At 39.5% G+C, this 18,277-nt stretch overlaps 1 protein-coding gene and 1 non-coding gene across 4 annotated transcripts in view; both read right to left on the bottom strand.

The window, feature by feature from the left end:
• The window catches only part of FRMD5 (FERM domain containing 5), a 333,295-nt gene that overhangs the window by 205,187 nt on the left and 109,831 nt on the right, over positions 1-18,277 (bottom strand). The window lies entirely within an intron of this gene.
• On the bottom strand, positions 636-742 carry LOC133068767 (U6 spliceosomal RNA). The gene has a single exon (XR_009695713.1). It is a non-coding gene; the product is annotated as a U6 spliceosomal RNA (small nuclear RNA).

Consider the following 18,277-nt stretch of genomic DNA (forward strand, 5'->3'; position numbering starts at 1 on the left):
GAGAACATAAGTCCTGATAGGCAGAGGAAAATGCTCTGAAAAATTAAAAACCCTATGAACAAGAATAGAAAGTTCCTGGACTCTGAGTGTAAAACAATCCTTCTTCTAGTCATCTCCCAGTCTGAGATGTTCAGAAATGGGTATCTGATAGAGGCCCATAGTTGTCACCAGAAATCTCAATTCCAGCCATCACATATACTCAGAAATGCTGGCTTCATCTGCTTGGCTAGCAGAGATTTGCTCTTGGATATAGACTGCTAGAGGGAAAAGTTGTGACGTCTGAAATCACAACACTCTTGCCCTGATTCTTTCCCCAGAAAGCATTTCTTTTGCTCACTGTCCTGGAACATTTCCCCTGGGGAGATCTATAAGCCAAGGATGACAGGTTGTAGCACATCCATGTCAATGGTAAGTGAACACAGTTTAAGAGTAAACTGTCATTACCTATCATGGCTTTATGTTTATGTAAATCAAAGAAGCCACCTTCCACTTAACACACACACACACAATCATTTTTCCTTTTCTTCTCAGGAATGATGGTGTACCATTCTGGGACAGGAGATATTACTAAAGCAGCTGAGGTTTTGTTTGAGAAAAATCATTATGAGGGAATGGGAATTTCTTTTTTTTTTTTTTTAAATATGGAACGCTTCACGAATTTGCGTGTCATCCTTGCGCACGGGCCATGCTAATCTTCTCTGTATCGTTCCAATTTTAGTATATGTGCTGCCGAAGCGAGCACTCTTTTTTTTTTTTTCACTTATTTTTATTAGTTGGAGGCTAATTACTTTACAATATTGTAGTGATTTTTGCCATACAGTGACATGAATCAGCCAAGGATTTACATGTGTCCCCCATCCTGATCCCCTCTCCCACCTCCCTCCCCATCCCATCCCTCTGGGTCTTCCCAGTGCACCAGCCCTGAGCACTTGTCTCATGCATCCAACCTGGGCTGGTGATCTGTTTCACCCTTGATAGTATACTTGTTTCAATGCTATTCTCTCAGAACATCCCACCCTCGCCTTCTCCCACAGAGTTCAAAAGTCTATTCTGTACATCTGTGTCTCTTTTTCTGTTTTGCATATAGGGTTATCGTTACCATCTTTTTAAATTCCATATATATGTGTTAGTATACTGTATTGGTGTTTATCTTTCTGGCTTCCTTCACTCTGTATAATGGGCTCCAGTTTCATCCATCTCATTAGAACTGATTCAAATGAATTCTTTTTAATGGCTGAGTAATATTCCATGGTGTATATGTACCACAGCTTCCTTATCCATTCGTCTGCTGATGGGCATCTAGGTTGCTTCCATGTCCTGGCAATTGTAAACAGTGCTGTGATGAACACTGGGGTGCACGTGTCTCTTTCAGATCTGGTTTCCTCGGTGTGTATGCCCAGGAGTGGCATTGTTGGGTCATATGGAAGTTCTATTTCCAGTTTTTTAAGGAATCTCCACACTGTTTTCCATAGCGGCTGTACTAGTTCGCATTCCCACCAACAGTGTAAGAGGGTTCCCTTTTCTCCACACCCTCTCCAGCATTTATTGCTTGTAGACTTTTGGATAGCAGGCATCCTGACTGATGTGTAATGGTACCTCATTGTGGTTTTGATTTGCATTTCTCTGATAATGAGTGATGTTGAGCATCTTTTCATGTGTTTGTTAGCCATCTGTATGTCTTTTTTGGAGAAATGTCTGTTTAGTTCTTTGGCCCACTTTTTGATTGGGTCATTTATTTTTCTGGAATTGAGGTGCAGGAGTTGCTTGTATATTTTTGAGATTAAACCTTTGTCTGTTTCTTCATTTGCTATTATTTTCTCCCATTCTGAGGGCTGTCTTTTCACCTTGCTTATAGTTTCCTTTGTTGTGCAAAAGCTTTTAAGTTTCATTAGGTCCCATTTGTTTATTTTTGCTTTTATTTCCAATATTCTGGGAGGTGGATCATAGAGGATCCTGCTGTGATTTATGTAGGAGAGTGTTTTGCCTATGTTATCCTCTAGGAGTTTTATAGTTTCTGGTCTTACATTTAGATCTTTAATCCATTTTGAGTTTATTTTTGTGTATGGTGTTAGAAAGTGTTCTAGTTTCATTCTTTTACAAGTGGTTGACCAGTTTTCCCAGCACCACTTGTTAAAGAGGTTGTCTTTTTTCCATTGTATATTCTTGCCTCCTTTGTCAAAGATAAGGTGTCCATAGGTACGTGGATTTATCTCTGGGCTTTCTATTCTGTTCCATTGATCTATATTTCTGTCTTTGTGCCAGTACCATACTGTCTTGATGACTGTGGCTTTGTAGTAGAGCCTGAAGTCAGGCATGTTGATTCCTCCAGTTCCATTCTTCTTTCTCAAGATTGTTTTGGCTTTTCGAGTTTTTTTGTATTTGGGAATTTCTTTAAAATATTCTTAAATATAGAAGAAAAATGTTCAATTGTGATACAGCAAAAATATGAATCATAACTATAAGAGATTGTAAAAATAAATAGCAGAAGACCATTTTGACATATTGGATTAGCAAAGTTTAGAAAGCCAACACTGTTCTTGGGACAACTTTTATATTGGGCATTTTGGCTATATGTTCCAAAACTTTATAAAGCTCATAACCGCTGACGCATTAATTCTACATAGGCACATTTAAAGAAATGATTAGATACATATATAAAGATTTATAAATACAAATGTTTACCTGAAGGATTATTGTAATAGAAAAATCTTTCTATTTTTTATAGGGATAGGGAGTTGGATAAATAAAATATGGTACAGCTATGAAAAAATATTATGCAACAATTTTTTAAGGATATATTCTACCATATTGAATGCCTTCAAAAACTCCTTACTGAACAGTTACTATCTGCCAGACTTACATTTGTGTACATACACATACCCCAAATTATATATACATATATATAAAGAAAAGGCTACAATGCAATACACTAATAATTTTATCACTATTACTGTCATGGTATGATATGTGTAATTTAAAGTTTCATCTTGATTTCCCAGATTTCCAAAAGAAGACATACTGCTTTTATATGTAGAAGAAACAATGAATCACAATAGTAACAAAAGTCATATTTAATTGAGTACTTATTTTGTGCCAGATTGAATAAATAAGCACTTTTCAGTAATTATCTCATTTAATTCTCACCAAAATTTTATGAGATTATAATTATTCCCATTTTGAAACTCTAGTAGTGGCAAAGCTGGGACTTGAACACAGGTCTAACTCCAAAGTTATATCCTTGACTACCGTTAATCACTAAGGGACACCACATCTCTGAGTTAACTTTCCTGGAAGCAAGTTTTCCAAAAAGCACTATCACATTCAGTCTCAACTGGAAAGAGAAAAATAGAAAATAAAGAGTTTCTGGAATTCTCTGTGCTGAAAGGACAAGGATTGTACATTAATGACTATATATGGAATCAAGAAAGGTGGTACTGGTGAACATATCTGCAGGGCAGCAATGGAAACATAGACATAGATAACAGACTTATGGACATGGGGAGGTGGGGAAGGAGAGGGTGGGACTAATGGAGAGAGTAACATGGGAACATATACACTACTATATATCAGTTCAGTTCAGTCGCTCAGTCGTGTCCGACTCTTTGTGACCCCATGAATCGCAGCACGCCAGGCCTCCCTGTCTATCACCACCTCCCGGAGCTTACTCAAACTCATGCCCATTGAGTCGGTGATGCCATCCAGCCATCTCATTCTCTGTTGTCCCCTTCTCCTCCTGCCCCCAATCCCTCCCAGCATCAGGGTCTTTTAAATGAGTTAACTCTTCGCATGAGGTGGCCAAAGTACTGGAGTTTCAGCTTCAGCATCAGTCCTTCCAATGAACACCCAGGACTGATCTCCTTTAGGATGGACTGGTTGGATCTCCTTGCAGGCCAAGGGACTCTCAAGAGTCTTCTCCAACACCATATATAGCCAGTGGGAATTTGCTATATGACTCTGGGAACTCAAACTCTGTGACAACCTAGAAAGATGGGATGGGGTGGGAGGCTGGGGGGAAGTTCAAGAGGGAGGGGGCATATGTACGCTTATGGCTGATTCATGTTGATGGATGGCAGAAACTGTAAAGCAGTTTAAAAAAATTTTTAAAAAGGACAAGGAATCCCTTTATAGGCTAAATTTTGGTAGCTGACAATTTTGTAAGCCCATGATAATAATGAAACTAGCTATCTAAATTCACCAAGCAACTCAGACGAGTGGTCCAGGAATCTCTAAAGTATAGTCTGTATGCACTTAGTTCTCTTGTATTACATATTAATGATGGTGAATAAACAGTAATTGTTGACAATGATGATAAAGGAAATTTCAGTGACACAAACCACAGTTCATTTGGGTTTCGCTAAAATTGGAAAATGTCTTTGATCCAGAAGATTGAACCAAACCTCAAGCAGTGTCAGCTCAGTCAGTGTGCACTCTGCGGGTCTTTAAGGCCTCTGAACTGGGGGAAAGACCACATTTTTACATGGGTGAACCGTCCCAGACATCTAAAACATACATTTTACGGACCACTTCACATATTTTGATGGAGATATTCACACCTTTAAAAATCTACGCATTGATCTTTCACTGAATATTTTTAAATGTTTTTTTAAAAAACCTTAAGTACACACATGTATTTAAATATGTGTCTTTTCATTTAAAAAAGTATTTTATGTTTCTTGTATCCAGATCATAGCTTTATAGCATGGTAAAATAAATCATTTCCCATTAATTTTTGTCTTTTTTCCACTGCTCCTGTAGCCAAACTAGATCAACCATGCAGTGAGACCAGTTACTCTGCAATAACTCATTATAATTGAAAAAATTCAAGTGGTCAAATTGGACTTACAGATAACAACCTGTCTTAAATATACAAGTTACACAGTATCTATTAAAATACCTACAACATTTTGAACTTACTGGAAACTAATCAGGTAAAATTGATGTGGTTGCCACCTTTAATGAGCAAGTTAAATTCCACAGTATTTTGAAAACTGGCAAGATCTCCACAACCTCTAATTGTGAGTGAGATATGTGGATGGTCAGGCTTATTCCAAAAAGAGGATACCATGACCTGAATGGTAGAGGAGATACCAGTAAAAAGGGTAGAGATACTCCAGATTTCCCCAAGATAGAGCTGGTCTTACTCTACCTGCTGAAGAGGATTCAAAGAACTTCTTACACGCATTATGATCAAAAAATGATCATAAGTGATCAGATAAGTAACAGCAAAATGAAAAAAGATTTGCAGCATGCTGGAGTCCAAAGCCAAAGGAAATTTGACAATTTAAACAAATTTACAGGAAAATATAAACTTCTCACTTTTTACCAAAGTGATTAAACAGAGTCCGGAATACTCAAAAACATGATCACTAACAAATTTAATAAGTACTTTTCCTTTGGATAGGGAAGAGAGAAAACTAGACATACTGAGCAACTTTAAGTCCGAAAAGTTCTTTCAAACACTGCCTATTATCAGACAGGACAAAATAGATGTGAATTATTTTTTAAATTTCATTGAAAAACAATTAACAAACACCTGCTTCAGAAAATAATGATGTAGACTTCATGAAGGCTATGAATATGAGAGGAACTTATCTAAAAGTTATCATGATTTATGTATCCTTAAACAACAAAAGGCAGCCCCTAAAGATTTAGGTAATTTTTCATAGCTTGCATATTACACACATATGTTATATAGACTGTTACAGACAAATCTCCCAATCTTATCCATTTGCAAAGTAAAAAATAAGATTATTGAGAAAACAGAGGGTGGAGGGAGGGGAACAGATACAAAGTTTACTCTCAGGGTAAATGCTAAGTATTTTCCAACTAGAGTTGTTTGCTTTTTTTTTTTTTTAAGTCACTAAAGACATGTTAACCTCTTCTTTAATGTGTTTTTCTCTAGAAAGGAAATATATTTTCCAAATCCTATATCCTATAACCCCTTTCTTCTAAGGGCTTAAAGAAAACCATACAGCCCTACATTGGCTTAAATCATCAGACCTTGCATACTCTAAACTCAGATAAGCAGGAGAGGATTACCTCAAAAGGAAATTTATATACAAATGTCAAAGACTTTCTATAAAATATCTCAAAGGCCATAAGTAAGTATGTCACTATCTTAAAATTCATACGGAAGCTCAAGGGAACTGGAATAGCTAAAACAATCTTGAAAAAGAAGAACAAAGTTGAAGACTCCACATGTCCAAATTTTAAAACTTACTATGGGTGGTGCTAGTGGTAAAGAACCTGCCTGCCAATGCAGGAGACACAGGAGATGTGGGTTCAATCCCTGGGCCAGAAAGAGCCCCTAGAGAAGGGCATGGCAACCTACTCCAGTATTCTTGCCTGGAAAATCCCATGGACAGAGGAACCTGACAAGCAACAGTCCATAAGGTTGCAAAGAATCGGACACGACTTAGCACACACATGTAGCTACATGCTACATACAGGTCAGGAAGTAACAGTTACAACTGGACATGGAACAACAGACTGGTTTCAAATAGGGAAAGGAGTACATCAAGGCTGTATATTGTCACCCTGCTTATTTAACTTATATGCAGAGCACATCATGAGAAACGCTGGGCTGGATGAAGCACAAGCTGGAATCAAGATCTCTGGGAGAAATGTCAATAACCTCAGATGACACCACCCTTATGGCAGAAAGTGAAGAAGAACTAAAGAGCCTCTTGATGAAAGTGAAAGAGAAGACTGAAAAAGTTGGCTTAAAACTCAACATTCAGAAAGCTAAGATCAGGGCATCTAGTCCCATCACTTCATAGCAAATGGATGGGGAAACAATGGAAACAGTGAGAGACTTTATTTTTTGGGGCTCTAAAATCACTGCAGATGGTAATGGCAGCCATGAAATTAAAATACACTTACTCCTTGGAAGAAAAGTTATGACCAACCTAGACAGTATATCAAAAAGCAGAGACATTATTTTTTCAACAAAGGCCCATCTAGTCAAAGCTATGGTTTTTCCAGTAGTCATGTATGGATATGAGAGTTGGACTATAAAGAAAGCTGAGCACCAAAGAATTGATGCTTTTGAACTGTGGTGTTGGAGAAGACTCTTGAGAGTCCCTTAGACTGCAAGGAGATCCAACCAGTCCATCCTAAAGGAAATCAGTCCTGAATATTCATTGGAAGGACTGATGCTGAAGCTGAAACTCCAATATTTTGGCCACCTGATGCAAAGAGGTGACTCACTTGAAAAGATTCTGTTGCTGGGAAAGATTGAAAGTGGGAGAAGGGGATGACAGAGGATGAGATGGTTGGATGGCATCACCGACTCAATGGACATGAGTTGGGGTAAACTCTAGGAGTTGGCAATGGACAGGAAGGCCTGGCGTCCTGCAGTCCATGGGGTCGCAAAGAACTGGACACGACTGAGCAACTGAACTGAACTGATAGCTACAGTACAAGATCAAAACAGTGTGGTACTTGCATAAGGAACAGACCAATGGAACAGAATCGAGAGCCCAAAAATGAACCCTCGCATATATGGTAAAACAATTTACAACAAAGGTGCCAAAACTGTTCACTGGGAAAAGGATAGTCTCTTAAACAAATGATGTTGAGATATTTGTGGGTAAAAGAATGACGTTGGACCCTTATCTTACACCATACACAAAGGACAATTCAAAATAGATCAAAGACCTAAGTATAAGAGGTAAAACTACAACAGTCTTAGAAAAAAACATAGGGGAAAAGCTTATGACTGGATTTGGCAATAATTTCTTGGATAGGACAACCAAAAGTTCAGTCAACAAAAGCAAAAATGGATAAATTTGACTTCATCAAAATTAAAAACTTTTGTGCATCAAAAAAACACTATAAATGGATTGAAAAGGTAACCCACAAAACGGGAGAAAATATTTGCAAGTCATATCTGAGAAAGGATTAATATCCAGAGTATATAAAGAACTCCTACAACTCAACAACAAAAAATAATCCAATTTAAAAATGGGAACAAGACTTGAATAGACATTTCTCCCCCCACCCGCGCAAAAAAAAAAAACAAGAAAAAATAGATGGCTCATAAGAACATGAAGAGACACCCAGCAACACTCATCACTAGGGAAATGCAAATCAAAACCACAATGAGATGACTTCCCTGGCGGTACAGTGGATAAGAATCTGCCTGCCAGTGCAAGGGACACAGGTTCATACCTGGTCTGGGAAGATTCCACATGCCACAGAGCAACTAAGCCCATAAGCCACAGCTACTGAGCCCACATGCTACAGCTATTGAAGCCCATGCACCTCAAGTATGCGCTCTGCAATGAGAAGCCAGCCCTGCACAATGAAGTAAGCCCTCACTCGCCGCAACTAGAGAAAGCCCATGCATAGCAACAAAGACTCATTGCAACCAAAAATACATAAGTTATATTTTAAAAAACCACAATGAGATATCACCTCACACCTATTAGAATGGCTATTATTCAAAAATCAGGAAATAAAAAGTGGTGGCAAGAACATGGAGAAATTGGAGCCCTTTTCATTGGTCATGAGAATGCAAGATGGGCAGTCACTCTGAAAAAAATATGGTTATTTCCTAAACAAATTAAACGTAGCATTACCATATGATCCAGCAGTTCTATTTCTAGATATATACCCAAAGGAACTGAAAAACCAGGGACTTGAACAGATATTTGTATACTCATTATTCAAAATAGCCAAAAGGTGGAAGCAGACCAAATGTCCATAAACAGATGAATGGGTAAACAAAATGTGGTATTTAGGAATATCATTCTGACACATGCTGCAACACAGAAGAAACTTTAAGACATTATGCTAAGTGAAATAAGCCAATCACAAAAGAAAAAATATGATTTTACATAAATGGGGTACTTAGAGGAATCAAATTCAGAGAGACAGAAGACAGAATGGAAAATTATTATTTAACAGGTACAGAGTTTCAGTTTGGGAAGGTGAAAAAGTTCTGAAGATGGATAGTGGTGATGTTGTCATAACAATGTGAATGTACTTAGTGGAACTTAGCTACACCCCTAAAAGTGATTAAAATGGCATGTATGTTTTACCACAGTTTAAAAAAATGTAAAGCATGTGTCTTAGTATCTTTGGGCCACTGTAACAAGATACCACTAATTGAGTAGCTTGTAAACAAAACAAATTTATTTCTCATAGTTTTGGAGGCTAGGTATTCCAAGATCAAGATGCCAGCAGATCTGGTTTCTGGTAAGGGCCTAATTTCTGGTTCACAGACTACTGTCTTCTGTGTCCTCACACGGCAGAAGGGGCAAGGGAGCTCCCAGGGCTATCTTTTATAAAGGCACTAATCGCATTCATGAAGACTTCACTCTCATGACTTAATCACCTCCCAAAGGCCCCAAACTATCACACTGGGGATTTGGTTTCAACATAAGAATTTGGGGAGGACACAAACATTCAATCTATAATAGTATGTCTCTGAGATCACAAGTAAATAAAATTTTGTAAATCTTTTATTTGTAAAATTTTGTATGTATTTCCAAACCTAACTTTTAAATTAAGAGTTCATATATGCACTGTTTATCTTTCAAAACTTGACAGGATTTTAGAGAGTCTGTCCTTTTCATAAAGGATTTGTGTGTATAGGAGATTGTGTATGTATATTTGTTGATGTTTTTAGTCACTAAGTTGTGTCCAGCTCCTTGCGACCCCATGAACTGCAGCACACCATGCTTCCCTGTCCTTCATTATCTTCTGGTGTGTGTTAGTCACTCAGTCATGTCTGACTCTTCGTGAGTCCCATGAACTGTAGCCCACCAGGTTCCTCTGTCCGTGGAATTCCCAGGCAAGAATACTAGAGTAAGCTGCCATTTAGTTCTTCAGGGGATCTTCCAGACCCCGGGAACAAACCCAGGTCTCCTGCACTGCAGGCGTATGCCTTACCATCTGAGCTATTAGGGAAGCCATTACCTCCTGGAGTTTGCTCAAACTCATGTCCATTGAGTCCATGATGCCATCCAACCATCTCATCCTCTGTTGACCCCTTCTTTTCCTGCCCTCAATCTTTCCCAGCATCTGGGTCTTTTCCAATGAGTTGGCTCTTTGCATCAGGTGGCCAAGGTAGCTTCAACATCAGTCTTTCCAATGAATATTCAATAGGGTTGATTTCCTTTAGGATTGACTGGTTTGGTCTCCTGGCTGTTCAAGGGAGTCTCAAGAGTCTTCTCCAGTACCACAATTTGAAGTATCAATTCTTTGGTGCTTAGCCTCATTTACGGTAAAACTCTCACATTCGTACTCCAGGGGATCTTCCCAACCCAGGAATCGAACCTGGGTCTACCATCTGAGCCACCAGGGAAGCCCATATCTATATTTAATAAATATAATTTCCCATGGATTTAAAAGTTTTAAATTCTATATTTACTACTCAAATAAACAAAAGCTTTGAGGAAACAAACCACTTGTGTGTGTGTTTTTCTAGGTTTCTAACTACCTCTGATGTAACCAGAAAATCAAAGTTTACATTTCTTTCCCTGCTCAAAAGTTAATGGCATCCATAGATGAATGGCTAAGTAAACATGGTATACACATACGGCAGAATATTCAGTTCAGTTCAGTCGCTCAGTCGTGTCCAACTCTTTGCGACCCCATGGACTGCAGCACACCAGGCTTCCCTGTCCATCACCAACTCCCGGAGCCTACTCAAACTCATGTCCATCACATCAGTGATGCCATCCAACCATCTCATCCTCTATCATCTCCTTCTTTTCTCACCTTCAATCCTTCCCAGCATCAGGGTCTTTTCAAATGAGTCACCTCTTCGCATCAGGTAGCCAAAGAATTGGAGTTTCAGCTTCAGCATCAGTCCTTCCAGTGAACACCCAGGACTGACCTCCTTCAGGATGGACTGGTTGGACCTCCTTGCAGTCCAAGGTACTCTCAAGAGTCTTCTCCAACACCACAGTTCAAAAGCATCAATTCTTCAGCGCTCAGCTTTCTTTATAGTCCAACTCTCACATCCATACATGACTACTGGAAAAACCACAGCTTTGACTAGATGGATCTTTGTTGGCAAAGTAATGTCTCTTCTTTTTAATATGCTGTCTAGGTTGGTCATAGCTTTTTCTTCCAAGGAGCAAGAGTCTTTTAATTTCATGGCTGCAGTCACCATCTGCAGTGATTTTGGAGCCCAAAAAAATAAAGTCTGTCACTGTTTCCATTGTTTCCCCATTTATTTGCCATGAAGGGATGGGACCAGATGCCATGATCTTAGTTTTCTGAATGTTGAGTTTTAAGTCAACGTTTTCACTCTCCTCCTTCACTTTCATCAAGAGGCTCTTTAGCTCTTCTTCACTTTCTGCCATAAAAGAGGTTTCATCTGCATATCTGAGGTTATTTCTCCCAGCAATCTTGATTCCAGTTTGTGCTTTATCCAGTCTAGTATTTTGCATGATGAACTCTGCATATAAGTTAAATAAGCAGGGTGACAATATACAGCCTTGACATACTCCTTTCTCTATTTGGAACCAGTCTGTTGTTCCATGTCCAGTTCTAACTGTTGCTTCTTGACCTGCATACAGATTTCTCAGGAGGCAGTTCAGGTGGTCTGGTATTCCCATCTCTTTCAGAATTTTCCACAGTCTGTTGTGATCCACACAGTCAAAGGCTTTGGCGTAGTCAATAAAGCAAAAGTAGATGTTTTCCTGGAACTCTCTTGCTTTTTCGATGATCCAGCGGATGTTGCCAATTGGATCTCTGGTTCCTCTGCCTTTTCTAAATCCAGCTTGAACATCTGGATGTTCACGGTTCACGTACTGTTGAAGTTTGGCTTGAACATTATTCAGTCTTAATAGCGAAGGAAATTCTGATACAAGCTATGAACATGGGTGAATCTTGATGATATGCTAAGTGAAATAAGCCAGTCACAAAAAGACAAATACTGTACAATTCCACTTACATGAGGTATTTAGAATAGTCAAATTCATACAGACAGAAAGTAGAATGGTAGTTGCCAGGGCTGGAGGGAGGAAAGTGTAGGAAGTTATTTTTAAGCAGGTAATGGAGATGGATGGTGGTGATGGTTGTATAATAGTATCAAGGTATTTAATACCACTAAACTGTACACTTGAAAATGGTTAAGATGGTAAGTTTTAAGTTGCACATATTTTTACCATAATTTTAAAAACTGGAGGAAAAGTTGAAGGGAGAACTCCCAAATGTGGTGGACCCTTCAGATCTGGGCCTCAAGAAAGAAGACAGGACTAAAGACAAATATGTAGGAGTCTTCTGTCACTGGAGTATCATTTTGTACCTCTGTCTTTTTTTTTTTTTTTTAATTAATTAATTTATTTATTTTTTCAGTGGGTTTTGTCATACATTGACATGAATCAGCAATAGATTTACACGTATTCCCCATCCCGATCCCCCCTCCCACCTCCCTCTCCACCCGATTCCTCTGGGTCTTCCCAGTGCACCAGGCCCGAGCACTTGTCTCATGCATCCCACCTGGGCTGGTGACCTGTTTCACCATAGATAATATACATGCTGTTCTTTCAAAACATCCCACCCTCACCTTCTCCCACACAGTTCAAAAGTCTGTTCTGTATTTCTGTGTCTCTTTTTCTGTTTTGCATATAGGGTTGTCATTACCATCTTTCTAAATTCCATATATATGTGTTAGTATGCTGTAATGTTCTTTATCTTTCTGGCTTACTTCACTCTGTATAAGGGGCTCCAGTTTCATCCATCTCATTAGAACTGGTTCAAATGAATTCTTTTTAACGGCTGAGTAATATTCCATGGTGTATATGTACCACAGCTTCCTTATCCATTCATCTGCTGATGGGCATCTAGGTTGCTTCCATGTCCTGGCTATTATAAACAGTGCTGCGATGAACATTGGGGTGCACATGTCTCTTTCAGATCTGGTTTCCTCAGTGTGTATGCCCAGAAGTGGTATTGCTGGGTCATATGGCAGTTCTATTTCCAGTTTTTTAAGGAATCTCCACACTGTTCTCCATAGCGGCTGTACTAGTTAGCATTCCCACCAACAGTGTAAGAGGGTTCCCTTTTCTCCACACCCTCTCCAGCATTTATTGCTTGTAGACTTTTGGATAGCAGCCATCCTGACTGGCGTGTAATGGTACCTCATTGTGGTTTTGATTTGCATTTCTCTGATAATGAGTGATGTTGAGCATCTTTTCATGTGTTTGTTAGCCATCTGTATGTCTTCTTTGGAGAAATGTCTGTTTAGTTCTTTGGCCCATTTTTTGATTGGGTCATTTATTTTTCTGGAATTGAGCTTCAAGAGTTGCCTCTGTCTGTTATACTGTGTACTGGTCTCAGCCTCCATAATAGACTGGAAACTCTTAAAGGGCAATGGAATGAATGCCTTACTCAGCTCTTTGTCCCATGCAGCATTAGCACATCACTAGAAAAGGGGTTCAATAAATATTTAAAAAAATTTAACTGCATCTGAGCAATGGATAGAACCTACAGTCTTTCTCCATCTGGTCTACCTAGACCTGAAATATACAGATTTCATCTAAATCCTGGCTAATTATTCTGGTCCATTTGTAAATGGAAGGTCAGAGGTTTACACCTGGACCATAATGTCTTATTTCAGAACGCATTTTACTACATGAACATCATTCGGTAAAAAGTACAAACCAGAACCTTCCCCTTTTGGAGTCACGTGGCTCTGGACTGTCCTGGTACGTCCATCTCTTCTTGAGAATACTGGCACAGGTTTTCACAGACAAAAATAAGGCACAAGGTCAAGCATCTCCTTCTGCAGAGAGGATATTCCCTCCCTTCCTTCTGGAAACACTTCAGCTAACCTTGTTTTAGTTTGGCTGCTTTGCCTCACTTCAAAAATATTTCATTATACTCCATAGTCCTTCCCTTGATGCCCTAGTTAATTAAGTTTACATAATTTCCTACTGATTGGTTTTGAACAGCTTGCACTGGATTTTTCGCTCCTTTAATTTTCTGCCTTCACTGACTGCTTAAAATCCTCCACTATGAACCTGGAGAAGTAAGTGTAGCTGCAAAATTCACTGTTCCACACAATGAAAAGCAAATCAGTATTGTGATTCTTTAAGACATCTGAGATCACCTTTCCAGGAAACAAAGAGACTGTTAGGTGGAATCCAGCAATAAGCCAGTAATAATAAACACGAAGAAGTCACTAGTTATAATCTTTCCCATACAAAAGTGAACCACGGCTCATTTCCTTATTTATAATGTATATAACGGGCTTCCCTGGTGGCTCAGACAGTCAAGAATCTGCCTGCAATGCAGGAGACCTGGCTTTGATCCCCGAGTTAGGAAGATCCCCTGGAGGAGGGCATGGCAACCCACTCCAGTATTCTTGCCTGGAGAATCCCCATGGATAGAGGAGCCTAGTGGGCTACAGTCCATGGGGTCGCAAAGAGTTGGACACAACTGAGGGACTAAGCATAGCGCATAATTTATTTCACATTTACTAAGATCCTTTGAGATTCCTTCTCTGTGCTTAGGAACTTGAGGATTAATAAAAAAATTATTAGTATGTGTTTAAAAATTATTGCTCAAGTTGATTTAGGTCCCTTCTCAAATAAAATTCTGAATCAACATTTCTGTGTTTTTGTGCCATAACTGAATGGCTTATAAGGTGTTGAAAAATCCATTTATTTTGGCCATCTTAGTGGCTGCTGTGAATTGCAGCACAACCAATGAAAGTTTCTAATAATGAACACGGTCAAAATTAATGGGTCAGCTGTGCCACAAGCTGGTCCATCTGCTGCATATACACAGCTTCAGAGGACAATGAGGAGGGAAAGTGAACCCGGAACATCACCATCAACATCCTAAGATCTTTCACGACCGCCACAGGCTTTGAAATTACTCTGAAACTTGCCTTTTCCATTAATTCTTTCATGGAAATAATGTGGAGACAACAAAACAATTTATTTTCATATTTTGGTCATTCTGAACACTGATCAAAGTTCAATGCAAATTTTTTTCTTGCTCATGTTAACTCTGAAAAACAAAGTCAAGAGCCCCCTTCCTCCACTAGCTCATATCAGAACACAGACAGAGTTTTAGGGTTGCAGCAAATCTCCTTCAAATACACTCGATCCACCAATCACGAATAAGTCTGAAATGGCAATACCAAACAAATGCATTGTTTTGAAAGTCCTCTCGGGTGACTTTTCTGGTGTGATATCGTCCCACCCTCCCCTCACCCCAGAGTGTGACCCATGCTGGGTCAGCCAGGATTCCTGCCGAGTGACAACCAGCCCTCCTCCCTGGAGGGATCAGTGCTTTATCTCTGGTGATCTTCTCTGTAACTGACAGTCAAATGTGTTGACTTTTCAGAAACATGTTTGTACAAATCTCATTCCAGTATCTTTTATTTCTGTTGAAGATTATCTTGTTTCATATGCCAAGAAACACTGTAAGGTGGGAGTTTTCTTTAAAAATTAAAAAAAAAAAAAATCAGTTTCCACATACAGCCTGCAGATTTTTTTTACCCAGACATTAATAATCACTTCCTGAAAGCATAGCTGAAGGTCATATTATGCAGTGATGAGATGTCAAGCAAAGGAATACATACATTTCAATTTACAAGCTCACAAACAAGTGTCGGTACTTGGAGGGAAAAAATTCATAGGCGTGGGAATGAAAGATAAGATATGGAACACTGGCTAATTGGTTAATTCACAAGGATAGCTTCTCCTTGGAACAAGCATAATTCCCATTATGATAAGCACTTTGCAGGTGTGCTGAAAGGAGGCGAGATAAAGTTTGGCAATTAAGTTAGTGTTTTCCCCAGTGACTTCTGACTCCAACGAATGGTACCAAAGGAGTGTGATGCAATTATGAAACAAAATTTCTCAGGATTCTGTGGCTGAAGATACTCTGTCAACGATTTACTGAAAACATCATAATTCATGAGAGGCTTCTCAAACGCTTTCTGATCATACTTTTTTTTTTTTTTTTTAAGCATTTTTAGGCATTGCTTTATTTTATTATTATTATTTTAGAATTTATTAATTTTTGGCTGTGCTGGGTCTTTACTGCTGCACTGGCTTTTCTCTGGTTGCCGCAGGTAGGGGCTACTCTCTAGTGGTGGTGCGTGGGCTTCTCTCATTACGAAGCAGGGACTCCAGGGTGTACAGGCTTCTGAAGTTGCGGCACGTGGGTTCAGTAGTCGCGGCTCCAGGGCTCCAGAGCACAGACTCAGTAGCTGTGGTACACAGGCTTAGCTGCCCCATGGCATGTGGGATCTTTCCTGGTCAGGGATCAAACCTCCATTGGCAGGCGTATCTTTACTGCTGAGCCACCAGGGAAGCCCTCATCATACTCTTTAAAGGAGAGATCAAGATGCCCTTCTTTTCACCTTTGGACCTCAGTGGACATACGTAAGTAGCACAGGGTATTTCAAGTAAAGAAAACTAGAAATATGCAAACTAATACTCTCTTGAGGATGCTGTGGGGAAGATGAAGATATGCAGTCCCACAGAAAAGAGCAGGAGGGAATCAAGATGTCCCCAGGACCCTAAACAGCATCCATTTTAAGGGAGAAAACTTATTTGATAAACTCCTCTTAAAATATTCAAAATAATGATCAAGATTAGATTTCATTTCTCATGCCAGTCTTACCTGGTTACTAACTGTTACAATATCCTCAGGCTCTGTGCCTAAATTTGGGAGGCAGAACTGCCGTCTGCTCACAGTCTGGCACATCTGAGTATAACCTGACCACCTCGGTGGTCCTGCACAGGCCTCCTAACCGGCTGGCAAGCTCCTAGCAGGGTTTCCACTGAGCGCAGGATTTTTCCCCCCACTGTTTTTATTTCATTGCTCTTGAATGCTTTACTGGTTTTTTTTTTTTTTTTTTTACTTCTATCAGTGTTAGAAGTTTTGAATCCTTTGCTGTTCAGTGCATCTGCTGTGTGTGTTAACACTTAAGACACTCAGATAAAGGTGAACCTAGAACAAAACAAGATCCATGGGACCAAACTATGAAAATAACAGGACGTTCAAAAACAATGATGAAGGCAAAGACAGAAAGAAACATACAGACACAGAGCACAGTTTAGAGGGCCACACTGTGTCAGATCAATGGTTCATTCAGTTCAATATCTTCTGGCAGCGGCACCAGGGTGAGTTTTGTGGTAAAGCTTGTCATTCACGCTTTTTTATTTTGCCCTCTAAAGGTTAGAAAGACATCCTGAACATATCTAGCTTTCATTAATAATACATCTGGTTATGACCAGATCCTTGGATCTGTCAGTATTTCTATCCAGTAAGTTATTTGTGCTTTCTCTAATTGTTGACATGAATAATTCTTTTCTTTATTTTAAAACAACATGGATCCTAGTCCAGACTCTGCCACTCACTGAGCATTTGACCTTGGGTAGAAGCAGTGTCAGACTTTATTTTTTTGGGCTCCAAAATCACTGCAGATGGTGATTGCAGTCATGAAATTAAAAGATGCTTACTCCTTGGAAGGAAAGATATGACCAAACTAGACAGCATATTAAAAAGCAGAGACACTACTTTGCCAATAAAGGTCTGTCTAATCAAGGCTATGGTTTTTCCAGTGGTCATGTATGGATGTGAGTGTTGGACTGTAAAGAAAGATGAGCGCCAAAAGATTGATGCTTTTGAACTATGGTTTTGGAGAAGACTCTTGAGAGTCCATTGGACTGCAAGGAGATCCAATCAGTCCATCCTAAAGGAGATCAGTCCTGGGTGTTCATTGGAAGGACTGATGCTGAAGCTGAAGTTCCAGTACTTTGGCCACCTCATGCGAAGAGTTGACTCATTTAAAAGACCCTGATGCTGGGAGGGATTGGGGGCAGGAGGAGAAGGGGACAACAGAGGATGAGATGGCTGGATGGCATCACCGACTCGATGGACATGAGTTTGAGTAGGCTCCGGGAGTTGGTGATGGACAGGGAGGCCTGGCGTGCTGTGATTCATGGGTCGCAAAGAGTCGGACATGACTGAGTGACTGAACTGAACTGACCTGAAGGTGAATAAACTCTGTATCTGTATCCCCATCTATATAATAAGGGGACATAGGTGAAGTGATTAATGAGGTCCCTCACTGCTCTGAAGTTTAAAGATTTGGCTACCAAATTTCAAGAGTATGATCATGCACCTATTTTTACCTTTTACACGCCCACTGTTTTCCAGGCTGTTATTTAGCTTCCTCCACCTTTGTTTTCTCTAGACGTCAAAATAGCAGTTTCTTGTGGTTGAAAGGAACCTCAAAAATCATCTAATACAACTCACAGGATGCTGAATCACTTGAACAGAATTCCCTACT

The sequence above is a fragment of the Dama dama genome, chromosome 13 (genome assembly GCF_033118175.1).
Source record: "Dama dama isolate Ldn47 chromosome 13, ASM3311817v1, whole genome shotgun sequence".
In the NCBI taxonomy this organism is placed as follows: domain Eukaryota; kingdom Metazoa; phylum Chordata; class Mammalia; order Artiodactyla; family Cervidae; genus Dama; species Dama dama.